The sequence below is a fragment of the Rattus norvegicus genome, chromosome X (genome assembly GCF_021556685.1).
Source record: "Rattus norvegicus strain SHRSP/BbbUtx chromosome X, alternate assembly SHRSP_T2T, whole genome shotgun sequence".
NCBI classification, from domain to species: Eukaryota; Metazoa; Chordata; class Mammalia; order Rodentia; family Muridae; genus Rattus; species Rattus norvegicus.
Window position 1 is genome coordinate 158995862 of NC_141554.1, and position 14137 is coordinate 159009998.

Sequence of the window (14137 nt, forward strand, 5' to 3'; positions counted from 1 at the left end):
GAGGTGATAGGAGGGTTATGTGAAGGGGGATTGGGAGGAGGTGGGGCGGCTGTGATCAAGATGTGAAATGAAAAAATAAAGTAATGGAAATAAAAAACTCTTTTAGAAATGAAGAATTGGTAGAAAAGGTCATTGAAATATTGATATACAGACATCTCAACTCAGAGACTGTAACAGCAGTCACAAGGCCTTCACAAGTTCAAAACAGACAGCATTCCAGAAATGAGAAAGAGAAGTAGACACAGACTCCCACCCCTTACCAGAACATATCTCCATTTTGATACCCACTTTCAAAGGATAAATATTAGTTTTCTTAAGTTGAGTTTTGGTGAGTATATTAACCACATTTCAGAGCAGGCTTCATGCCCAAAAGTAGCTGGCCAACAGATAGACTCAAAATTCATCAGTCATTAATTTTTCTCTATTTTTAATCGTGTATATTTCTTTATTTGGAATTTTTTTGTTGTATCTTTTTTGGGTTTTTTGTTTTGGTTTTTTTGGGGGGAGGGGTGTTGTGTTTTTGAGAGAGAAAAGAACATGGAGTTGAGTGAATAGGGTAGTGAGGAGAATTTCAGAGAAATTGAGGGAGGAGAAAGAGTATGATCAAAATATATTGTATATAATTTTTTTGGCGTGAGGAAATGTATTCTACAGGTTCAAAAATAACAACATAGATAGGTTAAACATATTCAATAGGGACACTTTTTTTTCAAATGTACCAAGCATTAAAATAAGCACATTTTAAATTTGAGGTGCTTGAGTTGTAAAACCAACACTTATTTGGATTCTATGAAAAAAATCATTAATGAACTTGAAAACAGCAATAAATTTTATAATTAAGCATAAGATCATAAATAGAACCATAGTGAGATATGAGAAAAGTATAAATCGATAAATAGCAATATAGCTGAAGATCTTGAAAGAAAAATTTAAAAAGATTTTTTGGAAAAAAATTGGGTTAAAAATCTTCGAATATGAAGAAAAATAAATACCCACAGTACAAAAAAATTAGACAATTCCCAACAAAAGGAGATTAAAAAAACCCTAAAGAGATGGATGTGGTTCAGTGGCCAAGAGCTCTGGCTGCTCCAAGCATACACATGTATTCATTCACACAGTCTGTGACTCCAGTTTCAGGGGATCCTACATCCTCTTCTGGATCTATGGGCACTGCATGAATATGGTACATAGACATGCATACAGGCAAAACATCCATACACATAAAATAATAAATAAAATATTTTTAAAATGAAAAAAGTAAGCCAAATTCTCTGAAAATTAAATTACTCAAATTAAATTACTCAAAAATCAAGTGCCCATAGGTGTGTGGGTTCATTTCTGGGTCTTCAATTCTGTTCCACTGGTCTATCTGTCTGTCTCTGTACCAATACCATGCAGTTTTTATCACTATTGCTCTGTAATACTGCTTGAGTTCAGGGATAGTGATTCCCCCTGAAGTCCTTTTATTGTTGAGGATAGTTTTAGCTATCCTGGGTTTTTTGTTATTCCAGATGAATTTGCAAATTGTTCTGTCTAACTCTTTGAAGAATTGGATTGGTATTTTGATGGGGATTGCATTGAATCTGTAGATTGCTTTTGGTAAAATGGCCATTTTTACTATATTAATCCTGCCAATCCATGAGCATGGGAGATCTTTCCATCTTCTGAGGTCTTCTTCAATTTCTTTCTTCAGAGGCTTGAAGTTCTTATTGTACAGATCTTTCTTAAGAGTTGGCTTTCAGCAGCTCTCTGCTCCCAAACCCCGTGGGAGAGAGACCCCACCGCCTGATCAGGTGGGCACTCCTGAGGCTGCAGAGCAGAGGAGACCACCAACACTGCCCACCCCTGCCCACATCCCTGGCCCAAGAGGCAACTGTATAAGGCCTCTGGGTTCCCGTAGGGGAGGGCCCGGGAGCGGCAGGACCCCTGCGCCTGAGACACTGCCGGAAACTGAAGGAAACAGACCGGATAAACAGTTCTCTGCACCCAAATCCCGTGGGAGGGAGAGCTGAACCTTCAGAGAGGCAGACACGCCTGGGAAACCAGAAGAGACTGCACTCTGTGCATATCCAGGCGCCAGAGGAAAACACCAAACGCCATCTGGAACCCTGGTGCACGGAGGCTCCTGGAAAGAGCGGCGCAGATCTTCCCGGTTGCTGCCACAGCGGAGAGGACTTAGGCAGTACCCCACGAGCAAACTTGAGCCTTGGAACTGCAGGTAGGACCAACTTTTCCCCTGCAAGAAACCTGCCTGGTGAACTCAGGACACACAGAGGCAAAATTCCTCTAAGGCCGGGCACTTCCTGTGTTTACCGGAAGTCCCACACCGGCGGATCCCGGCCCGCAGCAGCTCTCTGCTCCCAAACCCCGTGGGAGAGAGACCTCACCTCCTGATCAGGTGGGCACTCCTGAGGCTGCAGAGCGGAGGAGACCACCAACACTGCCCACCCCTGCCCACATCCCTGGCCCAAGAGGCAACTGTATAAGGCCTCTGGGTTCCCGTAGGGGAGGGCCCGGGAGCGGCAGGACCCCTGCGCCTGAGACACTGCCGGAACCTGAAGGAAACAGACCGGATAAACAGTTCTCTGCACCCAAATCCCGTGGGAGGGAGAGCTGAACCTTCAGAGAGGTGGACACGCCTGGGAAACCAGAAGAGACTGCACTCTGTGCACATCCAGGCACCAGAGGAAAACACTAAACGTGATCTGAAACCCTGGTGCACGGAGGCTCCCGGAAGGAGCGGCACAGATTTTCCCGGTTGCTGCCACAGCGGAGAGGACTTAGGCAGTACCCCACGAGCAAACTTGAGCCTTGGAACCACAGGTAGGACCAATTTTTCCCCTGCAAGAAACCTGCCTGGTGAACTCAAGACACAGGCCCACAGGAACAGCTGAAGACCTGTAGAGAGGAAAAACTACACGCCCGAAAGCAGAACACTCTGTCCCCATAACTGGCTGAAAGAAAACAGGAAAACAGGTCTACAGCACTCCTGACACACAGGTTATAGGACAGTCTAGCCACTGTCAGAAATAGCAGAACAAAGTAGAGATAATCTGATGGCGAGAGGCAAGCACAGGAACCCAAGCAACAGAAACCAAGACTACATGGCATCATCGGAGCCCAATTCTCCCACCAAAGCAAACACGGAATATCCAAACACACCAGAAAAGCAAGACCTAGTTTCAAAATCATATTTGATCATGATGCTGGAGGACTTCAAGAAAGACATAAAGAACTCCCTTAGAGAACAAGTAGAAGCCTACAGAGAGGAATCGCAAAAATCCCTGAAAGAATTCCAGGAAAAGACAATCAAACAGTTGAAGGAATTAAAAATGGAAATAGAAGCAATCAAGAAAGAACACATGGAAACAACCCTGGACATAGAAAATCAAAAGAAAAGACAAGGAGCTGTAGATACAAGCTTCACCAACAGAATTCAAGAGATGGAAGAGAGAATCTCGGGAGCAGAAGATTCCATAGAAATCATTGACTCAACTGTCAAAGATAATGTAAAGCGGAAAAAGCTACTGGTCCAAAACATACAGGAAATCCAGGACTCAATGAGAAGATCAAACCTAAGGATAATAGGTATAGAAGAGAGTGAAGACTCCCAGCTCAAAGGACCAGTAAATATCTTCAACAAAATCATAGAAGAAAACTTCCCTAACCTAAAAAAAGAGATACCCATAGGCATACAAGAAGCCTACAGAACTCCAAATAGATTGGACCAGAAAAGAAACACCTCCCGTCACATAATTGTCAAAACACCAAACGCACAAAATAAAGAAAGAATATTAAAAGCAGTAAGGGAAAAAGGTCAAGTAACATATAAAGGCAGACCTATCAGAATCACACCAGACTTTTCGCCAGAAACTATGAAGGCCAGAAGATCCTGGACAGATGTCATACAGACCCTAAGAGAACACAAATGCCAGCCCAGGTTACTGTATCCTGCAAAACTCTCAATTAACATAGATGGAGAAACCAAGATATTCCATGACAAAACCAAATTTACACAATATCTTTCTACAAGTCCAGCACTACAAAGGATAATAAAGGGTAAAGCCCAACATAAGGAGGCAAGCTATACCCTAGAAGCAAGAAACTAATCATCTTGGCAACAAAACAAAGAGAATGAAAGCACACAAACATAACCTCACTTCCAAATATGAATATAACGGGAAGCAATAATCACTATTCCTTAATATCTCTCAATATCAATGGCCTCAACTCCCCAATAAAAAGACATAGATTAACAAACTGGATACGCAACGAGGACCCTGCATTCTGCTGCCTACAGGAAAAGCACCTCAGAGACAAAGACAGACATTACCTCAGAGTGAAAGGCTGGAAAACAATTTTCCAAGCAAATGGTCAGAAGAAGCAAGCTGGAGTAGCCATTCTAATATCAAATAAAATCAATTTTCAACTAAAAGTCATCAAAAAAGATAAGGAAGGACACTTCATATTCATCAAATGAAAAATCCACCAAGATGAAGTCTCAATCCTAAATATCTATGCCCCAAATACAAGGGCACCCACATATGTAAAAGAAACCTTACTAAAGCTCAAAACACACATTGCACCTCACACAATAATAGTGGGAGATTTCAACACCCCACTCTCATCAATGGACAGATCATGGAAACAGAAATTAAACAGAGATATAGACAGACTAAGAGAAGTCATGAGCCAAATGGACTTAACGGATATTTATAGAACATTCTATCCTAAAGCAAAAGGATATACCTTCTTCTCAGCTCCTCATGGTACTTTCTCCAAAATTGACCATATAATTGGTCAAAAAACGGGCCTCAACAGGTACAGAAAGATAGAAATAATCCCATGCGTGCTATCGGACCACCACGGCCTAAAACTGGTCTTCAATAACAATAAGGGAAGAATGCCCACATATACGTGGAAATTGAACAATGCTCTACTCAATGACAACCTGGTCAAGGAAGAAATAAAGAAAGAAATTAAAAACTTTTTAGAATTTAATGAAAATGAAGGTACAACATACCCAAACTTATGGGACACAATGAAAGCTGTGCTAAGAGGAAAACTCATAGCGCTGAGTGCCTGCAGAAAGAAACAGGAAAGAGCATATGTCAGCAGCTTGACAGCACACCTAAAAGCTCTAGAACAAAAAGAAGCAAATACACCCAGGAGGAGTAGAAGGCAGGAAATAATCAAACTCAGAGCTGAAATCAACCAAGTAGAAACAAAAAGGACCATAGAAAGAATCAACAGAACCAAAAGTTTGTTCTTTGAGAAAATCAACAAGATAGATAAACCCTTAGCCAGACTAACGAGAGGACACAGAGAGTGCGTCCAAATTAACAAAATCAAAAATGAAAAGGGAGACATAACTACAGATTCAGAGGAAATTCAAAAAATCATCAGATCTTACTATAAAAACCTATATTCAACAAAACTTGAAAATCTTCAGGAAATGGACAATTTCCTAGACAGATACCAGGTATCGAAGTTAAATCAGGAACAGATAAACCAGTTAAACTACCCCATAACTCCTAAGGAAATAGAAGCAGTCATTAAAGGTCTCCCAACCAAAAAGAGCCCAGGTCCAGACGGGTTTAGTGCAGAATTCTATCAAACCTTCATAGAAGACCTTATACCAATATTATCCAAACTATTCCACAAAATTGAAACAGATGGAGCCCTACCGAATTCCTTCTATGAAGCCACAATTACTCTTATACCTAAACCACACAAAGACCCAACAAAGAAAGAGAACTTCAGACCAATTTCCCTTATGAATATCGACGCAAAAATACTCAATAAAATTCTGGCAAACCGAATTCAAGAGCACATCAAAACAATCATCCACCATGATCAAGTAGGCTTCATCCCAGGCATGCAGGGATGGTTTAATATAAGGAAAACCATCAACGTGATCCATTATATAAACAAACTGAAAGAACAGAACCACATGATCATTTCATTAGATGCTGAGAAAGCATTTGACAAAATTCAACACCCCTTCATGATAAAAGTCCTGGAAAGAATAGGTATTCAAGGCCCATACCTAAACATAGTAAAAGCCATATACAGCAAACCAGTTGCTAACATTAAAGTAAATGGAGAGAAACTTGAAGCAATCCCACTAAAATCAGGGACTAGACAAGGCTGCCCACTCTCTCCCTACTTATTCAATATTGTTCTTGAAGTTCTAGCCAGAGCAATCAGACAACAAAAGGAGATCAAGGGGATACAGATCGGAAAAGAAGAGGTCAAAATATCACTATTTGCAGACGACATGATAGTATATTTAAGTGATCCCAAAAGTTCCACCAGAGAACTACTAAAGCTGATAAACAACTTCAGCAAAGTGGCTGGGTATAAAATTAACTCAAATAAATCAGTTGCCTTCCTCTATACAAAAGAGAAACAAGCCGAGAGAGAAATTAGGGAAACGACACCCTTCATAATAGACCCAAATAATATAAAGTACCTCGGTGTGACTTTAACCAAGCAAGTAAAAGATCTGTACAAAAAGAACTTCAAGACACTGAGGAAAGAAATTGAAGAAGACCTCAGAAGATGGAAAGATCTCCCATGCTCATGGATTGGCAGGATTAATATAGTAAAAATGGCCATTTTACCAAAAGCAATCTACAGATTCAATGCAATCCCCATCAAAATACCAATCCAATTCTTCAAAGAGTTAGACAGAACAATTTGCAAATTCATCTGGAATAACAAAAAACCCAGGATAGCTAAAGCTATCCTCAACAATAAGAGGACTTCAGGGGGAATCACTATCTCTGAACTCAAGCAGTATTACAGAGCAATAGTGATAAAAACTGCATGGTATTGGTACAGAGACAGACAGATAGACCAACGGAATAGAATTGAAGACCCAGAAATGAACCCACACACCTATGGTCACTTGATTTTTGACAAAGGAGCCAAAACCATCCAATGGAAAAAAGATAGCATTTTCAGCAAATGGTGCTGGTTCAACTGGAGGGCAACATGTAAAAGAATGCAGATCGATCCATGCTTATCACCCTGTACAAAGCTTAAGTCCAAGTGGATCAAGGACCTCCACATCAAACCAGACACACTCAAACTAATAGAAGAAAAACTAGGGAAACATCTGGAACACATGGGCACTGGAAAGAATTTCCTGAACAAAACACCAATGGCTTATGCTCTAAGATCAAGAATCGACAAATGGGATCTCATAAAACTGCAAAGCTTCTGTAAGGCAAAGGACACTGTGGTTAGGACAAAAAGGCAACCAACAGATTGGGAAAAGATCTTTACCAATCCTATAACAGATAGAGGCCTTATATCCAAAATATACAAAGAACTCAAGAAGTTAGACCGCAGGGAAACAAATAACCCTATTAAAAAATGGGGTTCAGAGCTAAACAAAGAATTCACAGCTGAGGAATGCCGAATGGCTGAGAAACACCTAAAGAAATGTTCAACATCTTTAGTCATAAGGGAAATGCAAATCAAAACAACCCTGAGATTTCACCTCACACCAGTGAGAATGGCTAAGATCAAAAACTCAGGTGACAGCAGATGCTGGCGAGGATGTGGAGAAAGAGGAACACTCCTCCATTGTTGGTGGGATTGCAGACTGGTAAAACCATTCTGGAAATCAGTCTGGAGGTTCCTCAGAAAATTGGACATTGAACTGCCTGAGGATACAGCCATACCTCTCTTGGGCATATACCCAAAAGATGCCTCAACATATAAAAGAGACACGTGCTCCACTATGTTCATCGCAGCCTTATTTATAATAGCCAGAAACTGGAAAGAACCCAGATGCCCTTCAACAGAGGAATGGATACAGAAAATGTGGTACATCTACACAATGGAATATTACTCAGCTATCAAAAACAACGAGTTTATGAAATTCGTAGGCAAATGGTTGGAACTGGAAAATATCATCCTGAGTGAGCTAACCCACTCACAGAAAGACATACATGGTATGCACTCATTGATAAGTGGCTATTAGCCCAAATGCTTGAATTACCCTAGATCCCTAGAACAAAGGAAACTCAAGACGGATGATCAAAATGTGAATGCTTCACTCCTTCTTTAAATGAGGAAAAAGAATACCCTTGGCAGGGAAGGGAGAGGCAAAGATTAAAACAGAGACTGAAGGAACACCCATTCAGAGCCTGCCCCACATGTGGCCCATACATATACAGCCACCCAATTAGACAAGATGGATGAAGCAAAGAAGTGCAGACCGACAGGAGCCGGATGTAGATCGCTCCTGAGAGACACAGCCAGAATACAGCAAATACAGAGGCGAATGCCAGCAGCAAACCACTGAACTGAGAATAGGTCCCCCGTTGAAGGAATCAGAGAACAAACTGGAAGAGCTTGAAGGGGCTCGGACCCCAAAAGTACAACAATGTCAAGCAACCAGAGCTTCCAGGGACTAAGCCACTACCTAAAGACTATACATGGACTGACCCTGGACTCTGTCCCCATAGGTAGCAATGAATATCCTAGTAAGAGCACCAGTGGAAGGAGAAGCCCTGGGTCCTGCTAAGACTGAACCCCCAGTGAACTAGACTATGCGGGGAGGGCGGCAATGGGGGGAGGGTTGGGAGGGGAACACCCATAAGGAAGGGGAGGGGGGAGGGTGATGTTTGTCCGGAAACCTGGAAAGGGAATGACACTTGAAATGTATATAAGAAATACTCAAGTTAATAAAAAAAAAAAAAAGAAAAGAAAAAAAAATCCACAAAGACCTAAAAGGAGTTAAAAAAAAAAAAAGAAAAAAATAAACTTCATGAAAGTTCTCTATCCCTTGGTATATATGCTTTTAACTTTTCAATTAAGAAAAATTAAAGGAACTCTTTTCCAAAGTTGAAAAAAAAAAAGAGTTGGCTTTCATCTGTAGTCAACAGTTGTGTCCAAACTCGAACTTTCCAACAGGAAGCTAGATTACTGAACTGTCATTATTCTGTTCTCTGAAAGTTCTGCCTTTCACTTGAAAATAATTAGGACAAATAAGACTGTTTTGGATAGTTACAGGTATTTTCATTGTCATTTCCTAAATTACATTGTGTATAATTATATAAATGAGATTAACAGTATATTTAGTGTTATAATTCATCTACAGATAAGAATACATGGAACAGTGCTTTAAGATTCTGTGCAACTACTACCCTATTTTATGTAAGGAATATTGAACATTCATTCATGGATTATGGTACTGTGAAAGCTCTTGAAATTAGTTTCCTATGGCATGAAGTTGTGATGGTTTAACTTGGATCAATTACTTATTTGGATTGAAAGATACCTAGATAAATACACCCTGATAAATGTTTGTGATGGCATTTTCAAAGATGATTAAGTCATGAATATTCTGACCTAATCAGTTATCTCAAACATTGATATCTTTAAATTGTGAATAGACTATTGATAGGTGATATGTAATTTTATCATTTTTAGAATATAATGCAATTACAATATTTCTTCTTTCCCCTTTAATATCACAAATCCTCCCACAATGATGAATATTCATTTTCTTTTTTTTTTTTTCGGAGCTGGGGACCGAACCCAGGGCCTTGCGCTTCCTAGGCAAGCGCTCTACCACTGAGCTAAATCCCCAACCCCGAATATTCATTTTCTATTAATTTTCTTTTATTGTAAATACAGGTTTTCTTCATACATCTTGATTATGGTTTTTTCCCTCTACTTCTCCCAGTTCCTCTCTACCTTCTCTCCCATTTGGATCTACCCCCTTTCAGTCTTTCATTAGAAAATGGGCTTATAAGGTATAATAATATAATATAATATAATATAATATAATATAATATAATATAACATAGAATGTAGTATGATAAAATAAAACCATCAGACTAGGACAAAACAAACAGAAGACAAGGAACCTAGCAAAAAGGTACAAGAGAAGGAGAAGTGGACACATGTCCCCTAATCCAGAAGCTATCTTCAACTGACAGCTACTTACAAATAGAAATTTAGTTTTCTCCAAGGAAACAAACTGCTCTTAAGCTGGGCTGTGTGCTCAGCAGTAGATGCCAATAGAAAACAAACTCAGTAGCATCGTTGGTAGGATTTTACTTTTTCTTCCTTTTTTGAATTTTATCTGAAACTGTGAGCCAAAACCAGTCTTTCTTCCTTTCAAATTGTTGGTGTACAATAGTCTCATTTATAGAGAAAATATGCAAGTATCTATCCAACTGATAGATTGGACCAGAAAACAAATAGTCAAGTCATCACTATATACCATTTCTGTTTCCCCAGCAAGATACATATATCCTTAGACTGATGCTGATTGTGTAATTTTAACTTAAATCTTTTAAACATGTGTAACAAAATTCCATTTAAAAGTTTAAGAAGTGGCTCCTAGGTGAGTTCTTTATGTAATACAGAAAACAATGCAATAATTTGGGATTTGGCCATCATATTGCATCCTCACTTCAAATGATGGATGCCATTTGAAAATCTTAAATAACATGGGCTTACCTAAGTCACATTGTGATTTTTTGAACTTTAAACAGTTATCTTTTAAAGAAAAGAAATTTATATGCTAAGGCAATTGTATCTACTTATAGAATTACAATCCTAAGTGCTTTAATTGTGGGGGGGGGGGTGGAGCCCCATACTTCTATCTACTGTGATATTTTGCCTGCCTGAAAGATTTGCTTTAACACTCTTTCAAGCATACATTTATATTTCTTGAATATATGCCTATTAATGGTTTAATGCTTGAAATACCCTAAAACTAATAGAAGAAAAAGTAGGGAAGCATCTGGAACACATGGGCACTGGAAAAAATTTCCTGAACAAAACACCAATGGCTTACGCTCTAAGATCAAGAATCGACAAATGGGATCTCATGAAACTGCAAAGCTTCTGTAAGGCAAAGGACACTGTGGTGAGGACAAAATGGCAACCAACAGATTGGGAAAAGATCCTTACCAATCCTACAACAGATAGAGGATTTATATCCAAAATATACAAAGAACCCAAGAAGTTAGACTGCAGGGAGACAAATAACCCTATTAAAAATGGGGTTCAGAGCTAAACAAAGAATTCACAGCTGAAAAATGACGAATAGCTGAGAAACACCTAAAGAAATGTTCAACAACTTTAGTCATAAGGGAAATGCAAATCAAAACAACCCTGAGATTTCACCTCACACCAGTGAGAATGGCTAAGATCAAAAAGTCAGATGACAGCAGATGCTGGCGAGGATGTGGAGAAAGAGGAACACTCCTCCATTGTTGGTGAGATTGCAGACTGGTACAACCATTCTGGAAATCCGTCTGGAGGATCCTCAGAAAATTGGACATTGAACTGCCTGAGGATCCAGCTATACCTCTCTTGGGCATATACCCAAAAGATGCCCCAACATATAAAAAGGACACGTGCTCCACTATATTCATAGCAGCCTTATTTATAATAGCCAGAAGCTGGAAAGAACCCAGATGCCCTTCAACAGAGGAATGGATACAGAAAATGTGGTACATCTACACAATGGAATATTACTCAGCTATCAAAAACAATGACTTTATGAAATTCCTAGGCAAATGGATGGAACTGGAAAATATCATCCTGAGTGAGGTAACCCAATCACAGAAAAACACATATGGTATGCACTCATTGATAAGTGGCTATTAGCCCAAATGCTTGAATTACCATAGATGCATAGAACACATGAAACTCAAGATAGATGATCAAAATGCGAATGCTTCACTCCTTTAAAAGTGGAACAAGAATACCCTTGGCAGGGAATAGAGAGGAAAAGATTAAAACAGACACAGAAGGAACACCCATTCAGAGCCTGCCCCACATGTGGCCCATACATATACAGCCATCCAATTAGACAAGATGGGTGAAGCAAAGAAGGGCAGGCTGACAGGAACCGAATGTAGATCTCTCCTGAGAGACACAGCCAGAATACAGCAAATACAGAGGCGAATGCCAGCATCAAACCAGTGAACTGAGAATAGGACCCCATTGAAGGAATCAGAGAAAGAACTGGAAGAGCTCAAAGGGGCTGGAGACCCCATATGTACAACAATGCCAAGCAACCAGAGCTTCCAGAGACTAAGCCACTACCTAAAGACTATACATGGACTGACCCTGGACTCTGACCTCATAGGAAGCAATGAATATCCTAGTAAGAGCACCAGTGGAAGGGGAAGCCCTGGGTCCTGCTAAGACTGAACCCCCAGTGAACTAGATTGTTGGGGGGAGGGTGGCAATGGGGGGAGGATGGGGAGGGGAGCACTGGTAAAGAAGGGGAGGGGGAGGGATTAGGGGGATGTTGGCCCGGAAACCGGGAAAGGGAATAACACTTGAAATGTAAATAAGAGTCCCAGACCCCGTGGGAAAGAGACCTCACCACCTGGTCAGGTGGGCACTCCTGAGGCTGCAGAGCGGAAGAGACCACCAACACTGCCCACACCTGCCCACATCCCTGGTCCAAGAGGAAACTGTATATGGCCTCTGGGCTCCCGTGGGGGAGGGCCCAGGAGCGGCAGGACCCTGCCTGAGACACCGCCAGAACCTGAAGGAAACAGACCGGATAAACAGTTCTCTGCACCCAAATCCCGTGGGAGGGAGAGGTAAACCTTCAGAGAGGCAGAGAAGCCTGGGAAACCAGAAGAGACTGCTCTCTGCACACACATCTCGGACGCCAGAGGAAAACACCAAAGGCCATCTGGAACCCTGGTGCACTGAAGCTCCCAGAAGGGGCGGCACAGGTCTTCCTGGTTGCTGCCGCCGCAGAGAACCCGTGGGCAGCACCCCGCGAGCGAACTTGAGCCTCGGGACCACAGGTAAGACCAACTTGTATGCTGCAAGTGACTTGCCTGGTGAACACAAGACACAGGCCCACAGGAATAGCTGAAGACCTGTAGAGAGGAAAAACTACACGCCGAAAGCAGAACACTCTGTCCCCATAACTGGCTGAAAGAAAACAGGAAAACAGTTCTACAGCACTCCTGACACACAGGCTTATAGGACAGTCTACCCACTGTCAGAAATAGCAGAAAAAAGTAACACTAGAGATAATCTGATGGCGAGAGGCAAGCACAGGAACCCAAGCAACAGAAACCAAGACTACATGGCATCATCGGAGCCCAATTCTCCCACAAAAACAAACATGGAATGTCCAAACACACCAGAAAAGCAAGATCTAGTTTCAAAATCATATTTGATCATGATGCTGGAGGACTTCAAGAAAGACGTGAAGAACTCCCTTAGAGAAACACAGGAAAACATTAATAAACAAGTAGAAGCCTACAGAGAGGAATCGCAAAAATGCCTGAAAGAATTCCAGGAAAACATAAATAAACAAGTAGAAGCTCATAGAGAGGAGACACAAAAATCCCTGAAAGAATTCCAGGAAAACACAATCAAACAGTTGAAGGAATTAAAAATGGAAATAGAAGAATCAAGAAAGAAAACATGGAAACAACCCTGGACATAGAAAACCAAAAGAAGAGACAAGGAGCTGTAGATACGAGCTTCACCAGCAGAATACAAGAGATGGAAGAGAGAATCTCAGGAGCAGAAGATTCCATAGAAATCATTGACTCAACTGTCAAAGATAATGTAAAGCGGAAAAAGCTACTGGTCCAAAACATACAGGAAATCCAGGACTCAATGAGAAGATCAAACCTAAGGATAATAGGTATAGAAGAGAGTGAAGACTCCCAGCTCAAAGGACCAGTAAATATCTTCAACAAAATCATAGAAGAAAACTTCCCTAACCTAAAAAAAGAGATACCCATAGACATACAAGAAGCCTACAGAACTCCAAATAGATTGGACCAGAAAAGAAACACCTCCCGTCACATAATAGTCAAAACACCAAACGCACAAAATAAAGAAAGAATATTAAAAGCAGTAAGGGAAAAAGGTCAAGTAACATATAAAGGCAGACCTATCAGAATCACACCAGACTTTTCGCCAGAAACTATGAAGGCCGGAAGATCCTGGACAGATGTCATACAGACCCAAAGAGAACACAAATGCCAGCCCAGGTTACTGTATCCTGCAAAACTCTCAATTAACATAGATGGAGAAACCAAGATATTCCATGACAAAACCAATTTTACACAATATCTTTCTACAAATCCAGCACTGCAAAGGATAATAAGTG